The sequence below is a fragment of the Mesitornis unicolor genome, unplaced genomic scaffold (genome assembly GCF_000695765.1).
Source record: "Mesitornis unicolor isolate BGI_N332 unplaced genomic scaffold, ASM69576v1 scaffold26907, whole genome shotgun sequence".
Taxonomy (NCBI): domain Eukaryota; kingdom Metazoa; phylum Chordata; class Aves; order Mesitornithiformes; family Mesitornithidae; genus Mesitornis; species Mesitornis unicolor.
Genome location: NW_010197485.1, coordinates 84,366 through 108,225, shown reverse-complemented (window position 1 = coordinate 108,225; position 23,860 = coordinate 84,366). Strand labels below are relative to the sequence as shown.

The 23,860-nt window shown below is 39.6% G+C and overlaps 1 protein-coding gene across 1 annotated transcript in view; it reads right to left on the bottom strand.

Moving 5' to 3' along the window:
• The window catches only part of LOC104544071 (RNA-binding motif, single-stranded-interacting protein 3), a 105,659-nt gene that overhangs the window by 6,209 nt on the left and 75,590 nt on the right, over positions 1-23,860 (bottom strand). The window lies entirely within an intron of this gene.

The window sequence follows — 23,860 nt, the reverse complement described above, 5'->3', positions numbered from 1 at the left end:
TTTTATACCCTTCTCCAACTTGGCCCTGAAATAAAATAGAGATACTAGTATTATGTGACTGAATAAATGGGAGTAGCTTTGCTGAGATTTGCTAACAGGAAGGTGCTCAGCTAGGAAATGACCTGCTGCAGTGGAGCATTTGTTCCAGCAACTGCTGGAGCAGGCAGAGAGGCTACAGACAGCTCTTGCTCCCTCTTCTGACATATTCTAGAGGGGAAAAAGAAATCACATTTATTTGTTTTCCGTTTTTTTTTTATTTCCTCTCCGAACACTTCTTGTTGTGTTTCCTCCCTTCATGCCTATAACCAGGAGTGAAAATTGACTTGATGGCAGATCCCAGTTCTAACAAGGTGCAAAATGGAAATTATTAAACAGCGCAATTAAAATATGAGTCAGGACCAGTGTTTAGCCTAAATTTTCATTTCCCTGCCTTACTGAGTTCAAATAAAACTTTCAAAAAGGATGCTATATGTTATGGTTTAAGGGTTACCAGCCTGAAAAGGAAGGACAGGTGGTGTCTGTAGGACCCTGGAGGGTCAGAGGTCAGTACTGTTCCCTCCCCTTTCTGGCCACAGTCTATAAAAAAACGAGGTTTTCGCAGGCTTTTCCTGGCTTTCCTGGGCTGCTTCCTGTCGCATCTCGGGACGGCTGGGCCTAGCTCCACGTGCTCAGCAGCATCCACCACCACCCGCTCCCAGCACCACTGCAGTCCATGGTGACGAGTCACAGTGGTCACAGCGGCCACGAGGCACTGCTTGGACATTTCCACTCAGGACTACTGGGATCGGGTTTTGTATATAAATATCCTTTGTCCCTTATTAATTCCCTTTTCCTTTCCCCTGTTGTTTTCATTAAACTTGTTACAGTTTTAACTTCCAACCTTGTGCGGAGCAATTTTTATTATTATTATTATTATTATTATAATTCTCTCTCTATTCCCTTCTCTCAATCCTCCCCCTGGGAGGGGTAGGGGCAATAGAGAGCAAATCCTGCTCTCTCTATCTCTGACCCTTAAACCGAGACACTATATTTGCATCCTCTATAGTCTGATCTTACACACACATAAATATATACACACATATATACACACACTTATAATTGCAAATGGGAAGACAAATTATATTGCCATTTCTATTACACCCACTCAGGCCACACTGTTTTTCCAACATGTGGGTAATTCTTTTGATGTTTGAAACTCTCAGTCCAAGATTTATTATGATATAAGTAACTAAAAGCAACCGTGACAGGTTTTTAAACTTCTTATTTATGAGCAACATTTAAGAAACTATGAGTAAGAGCTTCTGTTATTGGCTGAAAACACCTACTTATTTTATTTTACTCAGGGAAACATGCTCAAAAATACAAGAAAAATGCCAAACAGCAAGATATGCCTCCAGAGCTTGTGCTCGGATGTAGAGGAACAGAGCAGGTTGGCGGCGTGAGAACATGTATGGTGCGTTTAATGTGGTAGGACCTTGGCTCTCCCTGGGTCTAAAGTCTTCTGGGCAAGGTGAGGCAGCCCTGCCTGTCTGTGTGTCTCCATGAAGTCATGACAACAGACATTTGATCAGCGTAAATGTCTGAGGCACTGTGCTGTTGATTTCTGCTTTGCTGGCAAGATTTAGCACATCAGTCTTTTGCCAGACGCAGAGAGTGGCTAACCGGGTTTGGGGAGGAACTGTCTGTGACATTTCTTCTACATGCACTTCTAGCCTCAATACTACAACGGGCAGTGACAGGACAGCAGCTGTGATCGGCACCAGATGCACTGTGTTTCATTTCCTGCCTGAAACCAGGAGGGACTCGCACTGTGTGAGCTGCAATCTAGTGGCTGTGCTGGAAGAAAAAATACACTCATGTGAAGGACAAACACTGACACTGGAGGCATCAAAAATGCTGAGGAACTGGCTACTAACAAGTGAAAAAAAAACAAAACAAAAAAAAAACAAACAAAAAAAAAAAACAAAAGAAAAGCAGATGAGTGAGAATGCTTCACACAGTTGCTCATGGACTGCATGGTGGTCCTTGCAATATCGAGCCAAAGGTTACCCTTGAGCAGTTCAGAGCTAATTCCTAGGTCAGGTCCAAATCTAAGTTGCACCCTTAGAGCCATGCTGATGCAGGGGCTGCCACATAATCCAGGTATCCAGCTGCATAGGGCAGAGAGAGAACCACCTCAAAATGTTGAGGCTGATATTGCTGCACCACTCTAAAAATCTGCTACAAACCCTATCTTCCATGAAAGCACACTGTGGAGCACTGTCTTCTACTGTCTATTTCTAAACTCCTCTTTGTGCAGCTCCTGTACAAAGGATTAAAGGTATGGGGGGTGAGAAAATTATTTCCTTTCTCTCCTTATCTCATTTTCTGCATTTAAAGAGTTTTAAGTTCTGGAAAGCTGATAAGGGGCAATAATATCCACATAATCTTCTCAGGAATCCTTCCTATCCTACCTATTAGGAAAGACATACAGCAGAAGATTCTGGGAATGAAACCCTAAGTGGGTAAGGATGTTTTTCTCAAGATATGCTTCTGTTCAATAATAGATTTTAGACTTGAAATTGATAGATGTGGGAAATCCTGTACTAAGCCACAGTTCATGTTATGCATCAATTCAATTCTAGATCACAGTGGTCCATTTTGATCTTGAAATCTAGAAATGTCTCCTTATTAGAGAGGACAAATACAGAAATCTGTATCTCAGTCATCTTCTGTTAGATTTGTAATCTGTTAAGTTAAACAAAGCCCTTTCTCATGCAGCAAAATAAAGAAAACTATTCCAGCCTTGCCTTACCTCTCATTTAAAACCACAAGTTTTCAGAGCCTAAACGCCCTCCCCCAGATCCCAACTTGCATTTCATTTTCTGGACTCATAACTCCTCAGGGGAGGTTATGGGTGAAATCCACTCAGGTCTGTACTGGGATTAGTCCTTTAACTGGTTAAAGCTGGCATCCCAGTAGTGTCAGCTTTGTGACAGACCTCAAAACCAAGACTGAGGCAAAAATTTTCAATAGTACCTTCGTACTTTATATTCTGTCATTAAAAGTAATGTGAGCCTATGCCTCACTTGTGCCTTTATAAAATTTAACCATGGTTTCTCTGAGTTCAACCAGATTAGTTGCACTCTACTCTGTACAAGGCAACTGCCACAAACATGTGGCTTTTGCTGCACTTGGACAACTCCACCATCCTTGGATGATGTCCTCAGTGACAACTGTGAAGCTTTCCATTGTTTTGAAGAACAGATAATGCAAGCACAATCTGGAGAAATGTTCTTACCTAAGAACTCTGTCTCTGATGCTTGATACCACAAGAAGCCAGTAAAGATGACAGCAGTGAGCACACAGAGCAGGTAATTCAAAGGCAACCACATGTAAATCAGTGAGGTACAACTGATGTAAATGAAATAAAACTACAGCCCTCACTTTTGTGTCTAATAGTCAGGAAATAGGAGTCTATAGAGGGTGAACATAATTTATAACTAAAAATGTGATATTTTAAGTTCTCGTTTACCTTAAGGTACTTCCAGTGACACTAGCCTGTGCATTACAACAAATGCTTGGCGTTTATAAGTCTCCCTTCTACCAAAGACCTCTAAGTGCTTCACAAAATGTGTGACACACAGAAGACTCAGGAGCTGGAGTGTTGCCATTAGGGTCTGGGGATGGGTTCCCAGGTCCACAAGCATTCAGACTGGGGGTACAGCCTGGGTCAACGCCACTACAAGCCTGAAGATAACAAGTGATTTTGATCACACACTCTAGTCCAAATTAATCAAGAAAACATTCTACCTCTTAGCAGAGTTGAAGTAAATAACAGAAAATTGATAGCTTACGTCTACTTTTCTCCAGACTTTATTGTCATTTCAAACAAGATGAAAATATTGAGGAAAAGCACTTCAAAACAGACCCTTGTGAGTAAAACTTCATTGTGCAATTGGTCCAGCTACTCAAAAAAGTACATGTGAAGAGTTCAAAAAAGTGTAGATTTTGGCTATTATTAAGCTAAAAAGAAAAAGTAAATAACTGATCCAGCAAGGATTACTCATTTTTTAAAAATACATCTGTACTCATTAAGAATTATTAATTTGATATATTTTCCCTTTTTTTTGGTCCAGATAAAGTTACTCTTGGGCTGAGATCTTCCTTATAAAGATTCGGCCTGGAGCACATTTTTACAGCTGAGTGATTATCCTTAAAATATGAGTTCATACTGGAAACACTGGCAGCCCTCTTAACTATTGTATAGCAGTGAGCACAGCTGTAACATGTTAAATATGTTGAAAGTACATGGGGGGAAAAGAGTGGCTCAGAGGACTGGTGGTGGAACAGGGAGTCTTAGTGCTGGGTCACCAGGTTTGGTCATTACTGGGACTGAAAGTCATTATCAGGCTACAGCTGTTCAGTTATGTCCAGGCATCAGCTACCCACAGATAAATCCTTCATCACCAAAGTAACGTTACTGAAACTGGTGATGTCCAACAGCCTTCCCAAGGATTGCAAAAGCTACAGGTATGCAAGCCCACAGCTGCATCCCCACAGGCTAGCTCCAAAGTGAAGAGCACTGATGGCACTGAGTGGAGAGCCCTGCACAGTCACTGCCCCATACAGAGGGTGTTTATCACCATACTACCGCTACTGTGTCTTTTCAGGGCACTCTATTTTATCAGAAAGTTGTTAATCACCAAAGACTGATCCTGAAAGAGTCCATTTTCCACAGTAGTGAATGGACAACATCCATCTCATCACACTACCAGTTTCAGAGGAATTCTGGTGATACTGGTTAAATGAGGCAGAAAGCAGATGACAAAGTACTTTTTCTGCTCTCCAGTTACAGTAATGCCTAGAATGACCAAATACTTTATTATTACCAATCTCTACATTGATAGATGGCAAACTCTTGCTATGCAATTTTTGCATAAGCAGATGAATGCAGACAGTTCTCCATTTCTCAGAATCAGGCTACCTGCTTGAGTGCAGCCTTTTGTCGGAAACCAAAGTAGCCAAAAAAGTAGCCAAAGTAACACGGGCAAATGAAGGCCAAGTTTGCTGCTTCAGTTTTCTAATGTGAATGGATTTATTGGAGCAAATTAGTCTCTCTGGTTCAGGTTTATCCAGACATACTGCAGTAATCTCTATAAAAAGCTTGGATTTATTATAGCTTTTTGATGCACCATCATTTCCTATCAGCCACTGTGTATGAGCCCATGAGAATGCACAGAAGTCAGATCCTGACACTTGACGAAGATGTTCTTTACTCCTTTATGGCTTTGTGTCCTTCACACGCAATCTGATTTGCAGAATTTCAGGTTGAAGCCAAAGATTTTTCTCTGGGCTGCTTTCCTGAATATCTTTTAGCTATTTGAATATTGTAGAGGTGCTTAGTTTTCTCTGTGAAAAAATCTTTATGTCTATTTTCTTTTCTCTGGCATCTAGAAACCAAACTACCATTGTAGTCAATGCGTATTTCAGAAGTCCTAAGGACGAGTCCAGAAAGAGCAGTTCAAGAACTTTCAAGGTCTTTTTCTAAACCCTACATTTACACTTACTCAACAGAAGTCAGTTCTTCAGTCTACAAGGCAGCTGATAAGGAACTGTCTACTACCAAATACTGCTCTGAAAATGTCTTGGACAATGTAGAGCACCTTGATCTGCAGCCAGAGAAGAGTAAGCTGATGGCTCACTATTGTGGTAAATGTACCAGTGTGAGTCTTTGACCCAAACTGCATGATCAGTTTTCTGGGAAGCACAGATTGGGCAGCTGAGTCTGCCATGAGTTCAGGGAGTTCTCTTTTACATGAAGGTAAGAGGATCTCTGTGCTTTGGAGGAATAAATCATATTATAAGCTAGAGGAAAAAAAGGCCAGCTGGACGGTATACACATATTGCTGAGATGAACAGTAAATTATTTGGGAAAAAACACTTTGAGGGAGAATAAAACATCCTGTGAATTCAGGTCACACTTGGCACATAATTGTGACCAAAAGAATGAAAAAATTGGAGCTGTCAAAATGCAATGTTTCCACCATATTTCAAAATGACATGTTATTTCAGAATTTATCTAAATTTGAAGGGGAAAAAAAAGCACTTAAAATTAGTTCAATAACCCAGAAATGAAAACAAAAAAAATTATAGATATTTTGTCTTTGTTCTTCTTTTCACCCTCTCATTACTCTCTAAGTTCTCTCCTGGAGTGGAGTCAAAAAAACATTTTCACAACTTTTTCCATGTCACTACGCTCTCCCTCTGCACATTTTCACTTCAAGACAAGTTTTAGAGTTATTATTTGATTCTGCCCACAAAGCCAAATTTTATTATTCACAGAGTACTATGTATGTAATAGTCTTGTCAGTCCTAGCCAGAGGCAAAGGGTAGCCTCAGAGGAAAAGGAAACAAGAAACATTCAAGGGAAGATAAATAGGAACGAGATGATAGGCAAATGGGTAATACTCCCATCATTTCTTGAGAGCTTTGTGGATAGAAAAAAGGGCTCTCTAATTAATTCCAGAGTGACGAGGACTCGAGGGCTGGGCTCTGTGCACTGCATGCTTGTGAATCTTCGTTCTATGTAACCCCCTTCCTCCAAAAACCAAACTCTTGTTTTGTCTTTGACATCAAAAGACTTGGTGTAACTAACAGCAGATGTTGCGATAAACTCCAGTTGAGACCAACCTCTTGGCAACCATATTTCTGCTCTGCAGTGGCTTTTCCAGGCACACAGAAAATCCATTTGTGGGACTGAAAAGTACATGAAATGGTTTTCTGGCAGTATTTCTTGTGGTATCTTCTGGTATTTCTACTATCGAGGAACTGCAGCATCATGAAAGACCCTATTTTGTGGTGTTTCAGCCCTATGTCACTGCAAGTGATTATAAATGCAGGGAAGTAATGCAGAAACGCACAAGCTTGAAGCATTGAAACTAGATGAGGACAAATTTTTAGCAGAAGCTGTTTGCTGTTTCAATGGTTAAAATCTCCATAAACCAGCAATCACAGTAACATACAGATCTTAGTTTAGTGAATTCAAAAAATTTGGCCTGAAATCCTGGCCCCACTGAAATCAATTAGAGTTTTGTCGCTGACTTGAATGCTACCAGGATTTCACATTGTTTTAATCCTTAGAGGCAGATGCCAAACTGTACATTAATATGCAGGTATTCAATAGATTTTTGTACCGCAGACAGATTGTCAGTAATTAATTATCCCAAGCAGAGATGATTTTGCTCTTGTTTTCAGATTCAGACCATAATTCAGTGACTATTTTATCAACACGCCGGTTTTAAATTTTGTGATATTTTTATCTTCTGCAGTACTTGCCATACAGGCAGCCTATGTCTGTCTTCAGACTTGTTTAATCCAGAAACAAAATCTGGTTTTATGGCAAGGCAGTCACCTCATCTAGAAGCTGAAGTAATCAAATAAAGATAAGGACAACCAACCTGGGAACAGGAAGGTGGCAAGTCTAATAAAAACTTCCAGTGTGAAACCATCTAATAAATACTTCTTATGCGCACTGAGAACAATCCTTAGGCTGAAATGTTGCCATAAATTATTCATACGGAAGTTTTGGACAGTAAACAAATTTATGAAGATAATGATCTTTTTGCAATTCATGAACAAGAGCGGGGGGAGGGGTCAATCCCCAGAATAAATTGCAACGTATAAATACACCAGCTGTAGGTATAAAGTACTGATGCAGAGATTTGCTGCAGAAATTGTAAAATAATCCCTGTGCGTTTTCTCTTTCCAGAAAGACAGCTTTGAAGAGCAACTGCAGAGCCAAATAATTTAGCATACACTCATTTGCTGTTCTTGACCAGAGCACTAATCACAAGTTAGGAATCAAAGCCTTTGGACTATAATGGGTGAAACAAATCAGAACTGTGCACAGCATTAGCCCTGCTCTGCTTAAAACTAATAGCAAGCAACCGTGAAACCTTTGTCAATGCAGACCGCAAGGGGTTGTTGCAAGTTTGGAAAACATTGATGTACATTTTTGTTTGATGTACCGAAATGCTTTTCCTCAATTGAGGATCCATACTGAGTGACTAGGTGGTTTAAAAAGCTGAATGAATTTCACAATGGCAAAGTTTACTTCCAGTACATTTATTTAATGGCTGAGGCAACTGATGAAAGGGAAATAAAAATCTGATGAGGAGAAAAAAAATTAGACTAGAATCTAGACTCCCCCAGGACAATTTCTTGTTCTTTGTATCCTCTGTACTGGCAGACAACATATTTGCTTTCTAGCTAATTATCAACAAGACTAAAATTTTGTATCTTTGATGTGTATGAGATCAAAGAATATTAGGAAATAAAAGTAAGATTAACATAATTGTCTTGTACAGCTATAATAAACTATGACTACGTATACAATCAGACACCCTGCTCATCAGAAAAGCATAAACTAGAATCATTTGAACTAAACAAGGCTCTTGTTTAACTTTGCTTCCTCAGCAGCTTCTCACCTCTCCTGACACCCACCACTTGATCACAGATGCAAAGCCAGGAAAGATGCCCTCTTCTAGCGGCCCATCTGACACCCTGAGACCCATGGGAGCTCCTATTCCAGTTGCTGAGCCTTTACAAAAATCTAGCTGCCTTGTGAAGACACAGCAGGCCGTCAGCAGGGAAAGAACTAAAGGATCTTCAGGTCCAAAATCATATATCCCTACTACTCACTTGATTTAAGGGATTAACTTCTATTTATTTCTTTTACTACTATTATCTACCTTATGTGTGCACATGGACTGGGCACCAACCCTCTTTGGGAGCACACTTAGGTAGTGCAGCCTTTTCCTGTTATGCATATAGAATAGGGTTTTCATCTATCAAAACTGTGTGCTCACTTTAGAAAAAAGAAACAGAGGAACTGGTGTTTTGTATATACCTGCATCCAATTCATTCTTATCATGGCTAAAATATTGTGTTATGAGTATTGCATTTTCTTTAAACTGTCTTTGAGAACAATACTGCCCTGTAATAACCAATAAATACCTGGCTTTGATCAATCTCTCTCCAGCCTTTATACACATAGCAAGTTTGTTTACTCCAGAAATATCTGGTATTCCTACTTTCTCATCAGCTCAACTGTGAGAAAAGAAAATCAAAGGCAGCCAAAAGTAACTGCCTCGTAAGAGTAAAATGGGGTGGGAATGTTTGGATCGCTTCTGCTCATTAAGGTGACATGAAAGGTCTACTCCTGGCTTGAAGCTGTGAGGTTTTCCTTAAAGTAAAACCATTTTGAAGGTTTTATTTGTCATCAGGTGGCAGTGACAATGAAAAACATCTATTGCACTTCAAGACAGCTGGTAATAAAGCAGTGCAGGGAACGACTGACAGAATAACAGTTACGATACCAGTGTAGCTTCTAAGTTTCTACAGCCACTCAGCTGGAATTATACCATTGTATTAAAAGTGGTTTAGTGTATATAAAACATTTATTACAGAAGGGCCCTCTCCCTCCCCATTGCCGCATTAGGAATCAGAGTAACAAAATTCAGGAAAAGCAGGTCTTTTGCTTGATTGAATTTAGGTATTTTTACTGTGTCGTTTTGCTTTAGTTCACACAAGGGCAAGCCTGAAAATGTTTCCTTGCTGACAACTGCCTCTTTCAGCACCCTTGCAAGCAGCTCCCAACAAATCGCAGCCTTCAAAGGCACATTGTGTTTGTTTGTCCTCATTGTAACAGATGTTTTGTATCATGTACTTCAACGAACTAATTCATCTGCTGAGGACCGCCTACTCTGGCTGGTGTGCATCCAGCTGTGGAAATAGCTCAAGTGTCATCTGTGGCCACTTTCATTCCATTCTTCTGATCTCACAGGATCTCAGTGACCGCATCCAAGCCCATAAAAAACAAACAGACCTGAGAACATCCTTTTAAAAAATTTCCAGTGGAGGAGTAATGCAACTCCAGACAGGAAGCCTTTCTGGAAAGAATGTAACTGATGCTGAAGGAAGATTCACTCAGCTCTGGAAGTCTCCTCCAAAACATGCTGCTTTTACCATACGAACGACCCAGTCCACATCAAGAGGCACTGGAGCAACGTCATGTGTGATTTTGATGGAGCTGAGAGCTTGTGACTAACTCAGTGCTGTATGAATTAGCCTGAGCACCAGGCAAGCAATCATCACTTCTTCTCTAAATGTACTGAGCTGCCATTAGAAGCTGCAAATAGTGTGAGGCTAGTTCATCTCAACACACTGAGTACTTCTATATACTGTGGGTCTACTGTAATATATTTCTGAGGTAGAAACAAAATCAATCTGAATTGCTCTGGAGTGGAAACATATCCCATTAATATCTGTGCACCAAGATTAAAATGTATTAGTGGATAAAAAATAGTCTGCGTCTGTACAAAGTCAATTACTGCTTTCTTAAAAGTGACCAAATAAAACATCCAATACTAATAAAGAATAGACTTTCTGAAAGTGCCTTTAAATTCAGCTGGCATCACTTCATCACAAGTCAAAACATGCCTGAGAAGGTGCAACCATTCCTTGATTAGCTTCCTCAGAAGAAGGAGCAACAAGTTGCCTTCTGAATTTGTTGAGAAGTGGACTGCAGTTTCCCACAGGAAATAAGTAGTTCCTGATAAGATGCTGATCATACACTTCAATATAAGATCCACTGGGTTTGCTAATTACTTTCAAACCACTTAGTCAAGTCATGCATTAAGAGGAAATGATTCAATTGCAGATCCACTGAACTGAGAAACTAGGTGACCAAAACTCCTTGTGGACCTTGAATTATCCACCTGTGTAAGAGGGCTCACAATATGTCAAACCGAGTAGTTAATTTCGGTCATGAGAAGTAACTATGGCTGTATTTAATTAGAGAGCTTGACTGGATTTTTAATATTGTACAACACTATTATTGGAATATTTCAGAGGCATTTCAGAAGCCTTTGAAAATCTTCAGGAAAATTAGAGTCTTATATCAATTATCAGAAGTGATTCATCACTTTTAGGATGTTGCATTCTAAGTCATAGAATCACAGAATCATTAAGGGTGAAAGAGACCTCTTAAGTTCAAGTCCAACCATCAACCCAACACCACCATGGCCACTAAACCATGTCCTGAAGTGTCACATCCACACGTTTTTTGAACACCTCCAGGAATGGTGACTCCACCATGTCCCTGGGCAGCCTGTTCCAGTGTTTGACCACTCTTTCAGTAAAGAAATTTTTCCTAACATCCATTCTAACCCTCTCCTGGTGCACCTTTAGGCCATTTCCTCTTGTCCTGTCACTAGTTACTTGGGAGAAGAGACCAACACTTAGCTCACTACAACCTCCTTTCAAGTTAAGTCCCTTAATTCCACAGAGAAAATTTTAAAACTTGCTGACAACTATCTTATATTTTTGACATAATAATTCATCCTTTCACATCTGATCAGGTGTATTTGCTAATAAACTTGCTATTTGGGTACACCTACAGGTCAGCTGCTTTAAGGTCTAAGCAGATCACCGCAAAAGGCCTGAACACCTTGTTGCAGCTCACGACGTTTACTGTAGTTCCTAAGTCCAGGGTTGGCAAAATGAACTCACTCACAGTGAAGCTAAACAATTTCACTGACGTGAATCAAATGCACTGACATCACAGTAACGAATAAACTGATGATATTTAGGGTAAAAATGAGTGCCTTTCAGAAGCGTCTTCTGGGACTTTTTAAGAATTTTACCAGCACAAAAGAGTTAACATAGCCTTTTCTTCTGTGAGAAGAAGAATAAATATGGCATAACACCCAGTTATGTATTGTCCCAGCTTGGCCAAGAAGATGAAAGAGCAAGGCACAGTCTCATACTTCGCTTACACAATAGCAGTCACGGCATGCTCCTACTTTTTTACTTGTCTGTTGAACAAAATGATGAAAAGAGGCTAATAGAGGATTCAAATACATTGCACATTGGGGATGCAAACAGATTTCATCACAAACAGATCATGGCTATTCACCATAGCCCTCACTCTCAAAGCCATGAGCTGTACCACTCATTTTTAACTGTAAGACAGATCTGAATGGCATGTAAAACTCCAGGAGGATTGACAAATGAACACAGTTGAATGTCTAGTCCCTGTGTGAAGAAGTTCTCTTAGAATACGGTACATGAACCTCCTCAGACACCATTGCAAAATCTTTACAGTGAGCTCAGCTGGCTTACAGCAAAAACATCTCCAGTATTTTCTTCTGAATGGATGAGAGTTACATACACTGGTTATCTATATTCCCCATTGGAACATGTGATTACTTTCCAGTGAAGTACAAAGCCTGGATTCTGAAAGACATGCACATCACCTACACAGTCCCACTAAAAGGTTTTTCACGTTATAGCCAAAACTGAACTTTGTCACTCAAGGATAAATGGTCTGGCTTTACTACCTTGGAAAGTGGAGGCAAAACAAAGGAAAGGGAAACAATAGTATGGAGGGTCTGGAAGCTACTCCAGAAAAGTCACATCTGCCTCTAACATGAACATTGGCGTTCATTGAAGGTAGGTATGCTGTTGTGAGTCCAAATCTGAGCAATGAGCCCAAGCTCCCTCTTGGCAGTAGCAATAGCACCAGGATTGCCTTTCCAAGACCACTTTCCCTCATCACCCTACTCTAAGCAACTGCCTAAAATTGGCTCTACAGTCACTTCCTTTAAAATCGACATGCCCAAGGTGTCGAACACCTGTGAAGATTTAGGCTGAAATGTTATAAAATCAGATATCATTGGAGGCTGAAGATGTGAACTTCTGTTACTGTCTGTAGAAGGCAGTAAGAAACTAGGGGGAACTGCATAGGTTTTTCCCTTCAAATTCTCATTTTTCCTGTGCTGTTCCTGAGGGAAGACGTGGCCTGTCGCAGCTTTAGCTATCATGATGAGTAGCTTTGCTTGCTGAACTTGGAGTGGGAGTTAGCGAGGGAGCTAATACAGGTTTGCTACTTCCACAGACATGAATCAGAGAGAAAGGGTGCTGTATCAATCAATCTGCCTATCAGAAATAGTCAAACTGCTCCTAACCAATGTCCACCCCCTCCTCTCCCTGAAGTAAGACCTGTGACAAGCACAAGGAAATGTTCCTTGCATCAAAAACTTCATTTAAAATAAGTATATCTAGAGTGACTGTCTTCTTTCAACAGAAATTACATGGCCTGCCAGCAGAAAGAAATGTCAGTGATGGAATGCGTACAACCACTCTTTTCCTGAAACACTGCTGGTGCTCTGGGCCCACTGGAACCCTAGTTATTCAGGAGCAGTTGTGGCAGTGCAGATGGACTGGCTTTACAATGGTAAGTCCCTCCCCATACCTGCCAATGGAAAATATGCTTCTAGCCTTAACCCCGTCAGATGTGGGACATCTGTGAAAGCGAAGTCCACCCTCTCAGCTAGATGCAGGCAATAGACTGGTAATTTCCAAAGCTGCAAGCAGGAGTTTTTTATTGATTGTGCTAAAGAGGAAGGCTATCAAGCTGGGAGCTGACACAGACTCATATCCTGTGTGGATTGGGCAAAGAGGGGGTGCATAATGATTTACAGATTGTCATACTGGAAAAGTACAAAGGCTGTTTGAAAGCAGGCTGTTTGCTGTGTGAAGAAAGCAGGCTGTTTGCTGTGTGAATCATATGTAACCCTTCCGTCCCACCACGGAAATCAGTAGCAGGGTGTCAACCCTGTGACCCTCAGCTTGGAGCTGAAGAAATCATCCAAGTTAACATGGACTGACACCTGGATGAAGACATGTTTTTTTCTTTCTGAGTTATACAGCTTTTTAGGAGGCAGAAGTAGACATCTCATAATAAGGAACCCAATGGTCTTCCTGCCTTGGGATGTGTATGTTGTCTGCAGTGCACAGAGAAAAGGTAACTTCCACTCAATTGCTTGCTCTAAAAAGCACAGTGGTGAAGGGCTACACCTGGGATTTGGGATGGCTGTTAGAGACAGGGGCTCTCTTGGGCAACAAGACCTGCAGAGACATTACAAAACCTCCCAGGTACCTTATTTAAAAGGTGTGGAGTGGAAAGGCTTTTCAGCAGACAGCCTTTAACTAGGTACGCTCAAGGCTGTAGTCAGAAACAAGAAATAAACTGCATTTAGCCCACAGTTAGAAGAAGTGAAATTTCAACCCCTAATTTCCACCTTCCTTTTAACAATAGGGCATTTGATAAGAAAACCTATCCTGCTAGAAGTGCACCCATCTTTGGTAGATAGTCCAAAAAAAGCCATTCAGTGATTTCACTAAATAACAACACGACATTCCTTCAAAATTCTTCAGACTCTGTTGATCTGTCACTGTGTTACACAACTCATTCTTCATCAATCCACTATGAAACAGTCAAAAGAATGTTCAGTGTTTATACTATTATATTTCACTATTTGTTTTTGCAATCATGTAAGAAAGAGGTCAATACCATACTCTCAACAATGCTGCAGATGCCACCGATACATAACAAGAAGCTTTTTGGCACACAGCATTGAATGCACAGACTTAGAATGGATTTATTCCTCATTTACAGCAGTTTGAGAGGAAAACAAGGCCACAAGGTTGCAACTTGAAAACTTTAATTAAGCAATCACTCCACTTCAGTGGGACTGAAATCAGTTTAGGAAAGATACAGATGATTTGATCTAGATTTGCCTCTGTACTGCAAAGCTTAGGTCAATATTACATTCTCTATAAAGACATTTGAACTGAAAAGAAAGCATTTTATCTAATAGAGTAAAAAATGAATGGCGAATACTGTTAGACCTGACTACATTCAATAATAAGCTATTACTTATGATATCCTGGATGTTTCTAACTTCCAGGATGTCAAATCACAGTGTACATTTATAGATTTATACAAAAAAACCACCAAAACTGTAAGCACTGTCTCTCCAAATATAATTTAAAAATAATTATGGTATTAAGATGCTTTACCAGCTGCAGTTGAGGAATCATTAATTAGTCAGTTCAGCCACCTCAATAAGTGTATTAGAAATGAATACAGAAGGGGAATACGACAAAAAAAGCTACATCTAAAGGCCAGAAGTAAGATTTGGTAAAAGTCTATCTGAGACTTTGCAAATGATATTCAAACATCCATCAAAAGTTTTCCCACATAGATAAATGAAAGCCATAAGCTGGGCTCCCCATGCAGTGAGGATGAGGCACACATTAAAGGTACTTCAGAAGTAGCCCCAGCAGGATAAGGACGCTGCCTCAGTTTCCCACATAAGCCAGCAAAGACAGCTTTCTGAGAATGAGAGTTTGGGCAGAGGAATGAATATAGTCAAAGGAGAAGAAAAAGACAGAGAGGTTAAGGTGCAGGTGCCAGTGAAATGAGGAACCAAGACCAGATCATCTCTATTGCAGAGCAATGGAAGAGCTGGCACATGTAAGCACAGGTCCAGTGGCCAGGACTAAAGGATATTAATGAAGATAGAACATAGGTAAACCAAAGATAGATCTAGCTAACCTCATTTTTTAAAATAAAATTACCTATTCTAGGCAAAGGACATGCAGCAGATCTAAGCTCTCTGAAGGTCAATAAAGTATTTCAGGCAGTGCTATAGCAACTTTGGGGCTGATAAAGAATTAACTAAAGAGGAAACAACAACAGGTTTTACTAAAAGACAAGCTATATGCTTCAGTGGGAGGGTCACTAAAATTTCCATAAGGATTATTCTCATCCAGTATTTTTAATGATGCCCTTGAATAATAAGATTTGGAGAAATTACGAAGTTGTGAGGCACTGTCAGTGAAGTGGCAGATTGAACTACCATACAGGAAGGATTGTATTAAATGGAGCAAGGCGCAAATTCATGAAGAAAATTAGGCTAATATGGGGTTTCCTTTATAGTGTAGGAGCATTGCTGGAAGCCTGGAAGAAGGAGAAAACCTAGGTATATCAGTGAATTACAGGATGACTGCATTACCAAGGTCATGTGCACAGGGGAGAAAAAGATGTTATGTTACAATGCAGCAAAGTACTCCCAGCAAAGAGAAGGAAGTATTAATGCTATTGTACAAAAGGTTGGAATATTGCGAGCATCAGCTGTCCCAGAAAAATGAATTCAAAGAGGAACAGATCCAAAGAAAGGTCATTGTTGCAGACAGACGTACAAAATCCCTGTTACTGCAAATGTATAGTAATGTTGACATGGTTAGCCTAGAAAATGAAGATGCAGGTAAGATTTTTATCTATAAATTAATGTGGTGAACATCCAGAAGGCCAAAGAGTTACTGAAGGTAAGGGAGAATGTTTGACCAAGTACCTTTAGGTTGAAAATTAAAAATGCAGTGCTAAGCCTCAAAGCAAAGGTGTTCTGATTCAAGCCTCCCAATAGGATTAGCAAGAGGCAAAACCCCAAGCTATATCATCAGGTTTTGGAAGGGACTATATAGCATGGTTCCTGGATAGAGCAGGAATCCTGAGTCTTATAAACTGGTCACTAAGTCCTTAGAGTACATTACTATAATTTTTACACAACTTTCCCACTAGATAAATTATGAGGTAATCATAAGTAATATATAGAATTAGCTAGTTCCCACTACTTATGTAAATTGGTCCTTGAATACACTTGCTAACATAATGGTAATTTATGGAAGTGCTTTTGTTCTAAGGATTAGGAAGGTGCCACAATCTCCTTCATCAATTTATTGCTGCAGGCGCAACTCTCTTCTCATTCTCACTGTTTCACATCTATGCAATTCAATTTTCTTGAGCGAAGTTAACTCTTGATTTATACTGGTAAAAATCAGATCCAATATTTTCCTTTGTAGCAAGGACAGGTTTATTTTAATATTTAATAGGAAAAACCTTAAATGTTAATAGTAACATTGTGAGGCTTTGTTTAGCGACATCAGTCAAGATAGGCCCCTGTTCCACTAGACTTTGCATAAACATCTAGTAAAAGCTATTTAGTGGTATGACAGATTTATAATTTTATAATTTCAATAGATAGGATTAAAAAAAAGGCAAATGAGAAATTGAGGCTAAGAAGAAAGATATCTTTTTCAAGGTCACACAAGTGATCAGTGGCAGAAGAAAAAGTATCTGTCACTAAGTGCTCTAAGCCTATGTGCATCCTCTGAAAGCAGTGTGAGGAAAGACAGGCTTGGCTCAAAAAGGAGCTTGGGCAAGGATGAATACAGCTATACCTTACACTTATTGCCGAACAAGTATGCACGATTTCCATTCGGAATTTGCTTCCAATTACAGTTGAATCCCCTGGGACAAAAACCTGTATGAATACCATATTTAAAATAAATACTAATACAGTAATTAACTTTGCAGCTTACACCTTGATTCTTTCATAACCCCATTCCTACTTAGTTGTATATGAAAGGACATTTTGTCAATAGTCTGAAACTTGACTTGATCCATCACTAGCAGGAATTCACATTTACAACTTTGACAGATTGTGCCAGTCTTCATAATCCTTATTTTGGAGTCATCATTTTTACAGTGTTGCCCTAGCATTACTCAAGTTGTATAACACAGCCAGTTCTCAATACTGTTCTTCTGGGTTCACAGGGCTGTTGCTTTCTCTGAAGCTGCCTGGTGCCTCATCTGTAATGGAAGGGCTGATTTCTGCAGTGCAGGGATGGTGTTTGGGAAGTCCAAAGGAGATCCAGGTCCTTTTCTCATGGAGAACTGTCCGGCAGCAACATCTTCTATCCTTAACTGCACTATGGAAACAAGAACCCCATCTCCATCATGGGAAAGGGACCCACTGCTGTGTGCAGCAGGCACCCACAGTAGATCATTCCCAGCCTTGTCACCAACTAGTGTAAAAGCTCTGCGCTCCCAAAGCACAGAGCTTACTCAAAGCTTTTTGCTTCCTGTGGCAGATGAAAATTGTTGCCTTTCCTTTCCACCCTCACAGAACTTGCACGTTCAGCAGCTGCACTGTAGGACCATGTGTATTGCAAGTGGGCTTGTGTCCTGTTTGCTACATTCATTTCATCTGGTTTAGGCAAGACAGTGTAGTAGAGCTCTCACTGCAGAGGCTGGATAATATTAGCATCAACTGCAAGACAATGGACATTACCAGGCAACAAATAAGAGATGGTCCATGATGGAGGATAAATTTGAGAAGACTGTAACATACACGTATCACATGCCTCTCTGGTTCACAGCACACATATGTATGTGTAACCATAATGCAACACACATGGCAAAATATTTGATGGTGAGCTAAACCGAGAAATCACCTGACAAATTTATATCACATGCTTACCTAATTCACCACTCTGCTGGACCCATTACTTTCTGCACACTCATTAATCTAACTCTTGGCCTATAATTAATACCATGTGCTTATGCAGTCCATCACTCTCTCATGATCCTATCACATTCTGCCTACTTATTAATCTACCACCCAGAGTACAGCTAACTTGACCAGTGCTCAACAAAGGAGGAATTTTGGTGCAAAATACCATACATTATATATGAACTTTACAGTTTGTGTTCAGGTTTTCTGACTTGGTGCAAGTTTAAAACTTCACATAAATGAAAACCTATGTGTAACCAGAGACTTTACATATATTATATTAAATAAATAAAGTATTAGTGATTTTCAGTCTTAGTTGATGTACATGAAGTTGGAAAAGTTAAAACAGACTGCAGGCTTTGTACAAAATTAGAGATTGATTTTTTTTTTTTTTAAAAGCACTACATTCTTACATGGTAGGTACTCTAATGTCTATTGATTAATAGCTATCTTTTAAAGAAATAGCCCCCTTTGATAAAACTTACTGCTTTTAAACAGCTGTTTTGTTAAAATTTTTCTTTACAATGAAGGGTGATGGTTAATGCTGCATCTTTCTTAAAAAGAAATCAATATTCCATAACCAGAGTTTCCTGGCTTCAAAATCTCTGGAGTACCTTTCAAATTTAGTATCAGCCGCCTTCTTTTCCAAATCTCTTTTCCATTTATATTTATAGATTTGTATGAAAAAAAAATCCACTAATATAAATGTATTTTAAAAAAATCTTTGATTGATGGTTTATCCATTTAGTATTCCTACTACCTGTAGAGTATTTGAAAGATGAGAAAATTTTACTAGAACTCTTAAGCCTTCTTAGGATAAAACAGTAAAGCACAAATTCCTCAAATGCAAGGGTTTCTCTACTGGAAACACTTGTGGTTTTCTGGTCCATGTTTTCTAAGTAAATCCATACATGGTGTGTCTTGCTGCCATCACAAAAATTGTCCAGTCACTAGAGGGCTCTAGCAGAGTATCAAAAGTGGTTGGAAATCTACATTGTATAGATTGTTTTCTGCCATTTGTATTAAGTCATATTAATTTCTACAACAGCAGAACAAATGACTGCAGCAATACTTCGTTATGATTCCAGAAGAGCTGTATAATCAAACATACAAACCCCCTACACTTGAGTACAAGATGTAGCTTGGGTAAACTGTTTACACCTATTTCTTTTTAGAGTTGTGGCTTGGTTGAGCTTGGGCACTGCTTTTCTGACCTGTGTACCCTCCTCAACCCAACAGCACTAAGAAGAGTTGGTAAGTGCTGAGTCTGATATTACCCATTTGGTAGCACTGACACAACATCTATATACAGAGAGTGCTGGGTGAGAGGGAGGCAGAAATGACCTCATGTGAGCCTGCCTGTCCCAAAGGAACATTGCCAATTACTGCCTTGATTATCAGACTTACAGAATTGGCAGTCTTTGATTTTCTGCCTCGGGAAACACTGTTCAGCAGGACTTTGGCACTGACATTTGGTTAGTTATTTCAACCTCTAAACTCTTTAGCCTTAGAAGTTCAAGTAAGTTCATGTTCAAAGGATGTCTTAAAAATACACAGCTAAAAGTTAAAAGGCTAGCTGGAGATTCCAATTTCTAAGGATTATTTCCTGTTTACTTTTCATACCAGCTAGCCGAACTCTCACATTTCATCTTGGAGGCAGGACTCAACTGTCTGCAGGGACATACTTTGTTCCCTTGCACTCAAACAGGCAAATGCAAGATGGACTTCCAGCTCTATGTCCTAAAAAGATGGAGCAACAACTGGGAGGTAGAGAAAGCTGTCTTGGGAGAGGGACACTGAACTGAGCACAAGGAACTTCTTTGTTTGAGAGCACAGGAATCAAAACACTGAAACTGCTGTGGTATTTTGGGTATTATCCAAAACAACAGAGTCGCTAGTGAGAAAATGAAAACTGATATATTTCAGTTGGACAGTTTGTACTTTTTATGCTACATTCATGCACGACAATCAAAAGGCAAGAATCTGGAGTCCTTACTCAGCCTTGCTTCTCACCAAAGTAGGGGTTTTACACTGCTTATGAAATATAGAATGTTTTTATTGTTGCTTTTAAAGACAGACAGATTACATACAGCCACGGGTCAGAGGAATGAAGAAGAAAAAAATAATAAGGGCATTTGTTAAGACATTGACCTTTCTAAAAGGGCTGTAAGGGCTTGAGAAATGTCCAGTAGTGAAGTTCTCCTAAATGCACTTTATCATTATCAATAGTAGGTTTTTCCATATGCTTCTCTGCTTGCACCCTTCATGCTCCCACTGGCATATTCCTTCTGGAGCTATTATGCAGAAACTATTCCAGACTGACAAGAATATCTATCTGTGCATACACAGCAATGACTTATGGTCACACAGTTTTACTTGCAAATAACTGAGGGTAAGTGTAAAACCAGTGTGCACATACAGTATTAGGGTAGAGCATTTCTGTTGGTTCACTAAAACACTTTGCCTTCAAAGAGGAAGAGTAGGTGTATTATTTGTAATAGAGATTTGAATCCAAAAAGTTTTACACAAATGTCACTGTTATTAAAAATGAATATTATCTATATATGAACTGACTTTAAACAACATGTTTTTCAAAGTTTTCCCTGAACCCTCAGACAGCCTTCAGGGACTACAGAAAAAACACACTAATATGGCAAATGTTATAAATCCCCAGAATAACTCTTATCCCATTTATGTTTTGATTCTGTCATTGCTATCCATCTACCCTTATCCTGAGGCAGTAATGAAATACAAGGCTTGTTTCAAGTAGGGATGAGTGAGCACTGTACTTGGAAAGCTAGAGTTAACTAAACAGAGCCCAGACTGCTATCAGTGCAGTAAATGTTGTGCCAGTATAAGTCCAAACCCCCACTGCCATAACTCTTCTGGAGCTTGTCTCCAATTACAGCTCGTGAGAGGGACCAGGGCATGTGGCAAAGCAGCAAAACTAGCAAATTTGAGACATTCTTACTCAGACACAGTGCAGTCAATATGGTCAAAAAGTGGCTCCACTTACAAAGGCTACATTTTTCAAAAGTGTCTGAGTCACACATGAGCCTCAAGGTAAATTTTTCATCATGCTCACATGACTCAAGAATCCTGTTTTCCAAAACCCTGAAGGTTGTGCAAGCACAAAGATGTGGGAGGTTTTCACATGTGACCCTATTATGCCAGCAGAAGAATATTTTATTACAATTTATTCTGAAATAGCAGTGCTACCTCAACCTATTTGATATTAATTTTTCATGACTATTAGTATAAGGCTAGAAAAAATCACTGATAACAAAGAAAAAACCCCAACTCCTTTAAAAGTGTATTTGCCGTTGCTTGTTGGCATGAACCTACGATTACAAGGTTAAAAGTTACAAGGAAAATAATGAGTAAATTATGATATACCTGCAGAGCCCTTGACTGCCCATCTGACTTTTCTCTATCAGGAAAAAAAATAAATCTGTTTTTTTTCTTACAGAATGTAATTTTGGTAATTCGTAATTATCTGCGTGTAAGTAGACTACAAAAGTAAGACGACAAACAAGGGTGGGGAATAGAAAGCAATACACACAAATATTTTTCAGTTAATGTATATGCTATTGCTCTCTGGTAGGGTTAGAGGTTTATCTGGTTGTAGTTAAAAAGCAACTGAAGTAATTGGAGATGCAATCTTTTACTATAGTGGATTTTTTTTCAATCCACCAAGTAAACAGATACAAAATGCACCCACGCACCCATCAGGAAAATGTGGCTGAAATTGATATATAAAGGGAAATAAAATGAGCAACATGTCTAGCAGGCCAACCTACTGCAGGGAAGATGACTGAAGAAAGAACACGGTATTTAAATGAGTGGGTAGGTAGGTGGCAAAGGAGATGCCAGGCAAGAAGAGCAGAGGCAGGCAAACACAGGGTGGTAGCACTGTGCAGCATAGCTCTTCCCTCCTGACAGCAAGCTTGCCAGCCTGGGAGAAAGCTGTCCTGGATGTGTGTAGCACTCTGAATGAAAAAAAACCTCCTTTGTCTCCTCTCCAGCATGGGCCCGCCTAATTTTCTGTCACGAGGGACACTACGCAGTGATAAATTATACATAAATATCTAGTAGGACTTTCTGTGGGAAATGAAAAGTTAATCCAGTAACATGATTTAGTGGATAACTATAATCAAAACAAAGAATTAACCACCAGCATTCGAGCAATTCAAACTGGGCTTTCTGTATGAGTTCATCTCTACTCACAAAGAATAACAGAGGCTTAACAAAATGTTCTCCATCCTGGGGCAAGGGGATTGTAATATTTATCTGCACTGGTTTCCAGTGGGATGTCACGTGCCACAATCAATCATCTCATAAAATATTATGAAGGAAAGTAGTGGCAATTTAGATAATAATATGGTAAACTAAGTTACAAGAAGAAACAAAAAGCTAAATAAATTAGAAAGTTCCCAGTTTCATCAGCTCACAGGGTTACCAAAATTCATGTTGTAAATTCTGCCAACTTGACTGTAATCTTTTCTTCATTTTTTTTTAAGCTATGGAGGTGCCTAGAATAGAGTCTATAGTTAGGCATGAAACTACAGCAAGCTTACAATGGACACGAATTTTGTATTTTCTTTCAAAACAGGCCATTAATTCTGATGTCTCTTGAGTCTCTGTGTAGTAATTCTCTGACAACTTTTCCGACATTTCTAATAAAGAATTCATCTCTGAATGAGACCCAGGGAATGGTAGTTCTGCCTTTTTGCTTTTATTCTTCTTCAATACTAAATGCCTTATGTCCATTTATTTAAGAGCATAATCTTGGGAAACACATGGGAAAAATCCTTCAGTGAAGAGACTGGGATTGCTACAGACAACACATGGAGGTAACCCACAATGACAATGATGCTGGAACTGAAACGTTACACCACTTATCCACAGTCCCTGTGCTTTTCCACCCACAAGCACATATCCTTTCATTGACACAACTCTCTGGCTAGCAACGAACACAAATTTAACTCGTGCTACTCACTATAAAAGTTATTTTTCTCTTTATAGCCCTTTACCAAGAAGTAAATACATCCAATTACCACACCAAAATAGCTCTTCTAGTACTGCAGGAAAATGCTTTGCTGAACATTGTCAAATAAAGCTCAAACACACATATACACAAAAAGCGAGATTGGTAAAGTGCTTAGGTTTTCCTTTTAAAAAGGGAGTATTTTGGCAAGAATCAGTGGTACTTTGGCTTCCACAAGTCTGACAACTCATCATATACACACTTCTAAGATTTCTCGTGGCTTGCAATTAAGTCCAAGTGCAGGACTGATTTTAGCTGTGAGTTTGTTCAGTACAGCTCATCTCCCTACAAGCTTTACTCCACTGAGATGGAAACTTCCACCAGGGTCTGGAGAGAGGTGTAGCACTGCCACGGTAGGAATCGGGCTCCCAGGATACAGTCAGTTCCACACTATGGTCATTGCTTGGTGAAAGAAAAGTGAAGAACTTGTCTCCAAAGAGTTGAGGGATGTGGAAGGGGGCTTCAAATTGGGATGGAAGTCCTATGCTATTAAATGGGTATGTAGTGTAATTACATCCACTGTTAGCTGCTGTACAGCTACCTCCCACCAAAGGTTACTCTATTCTGG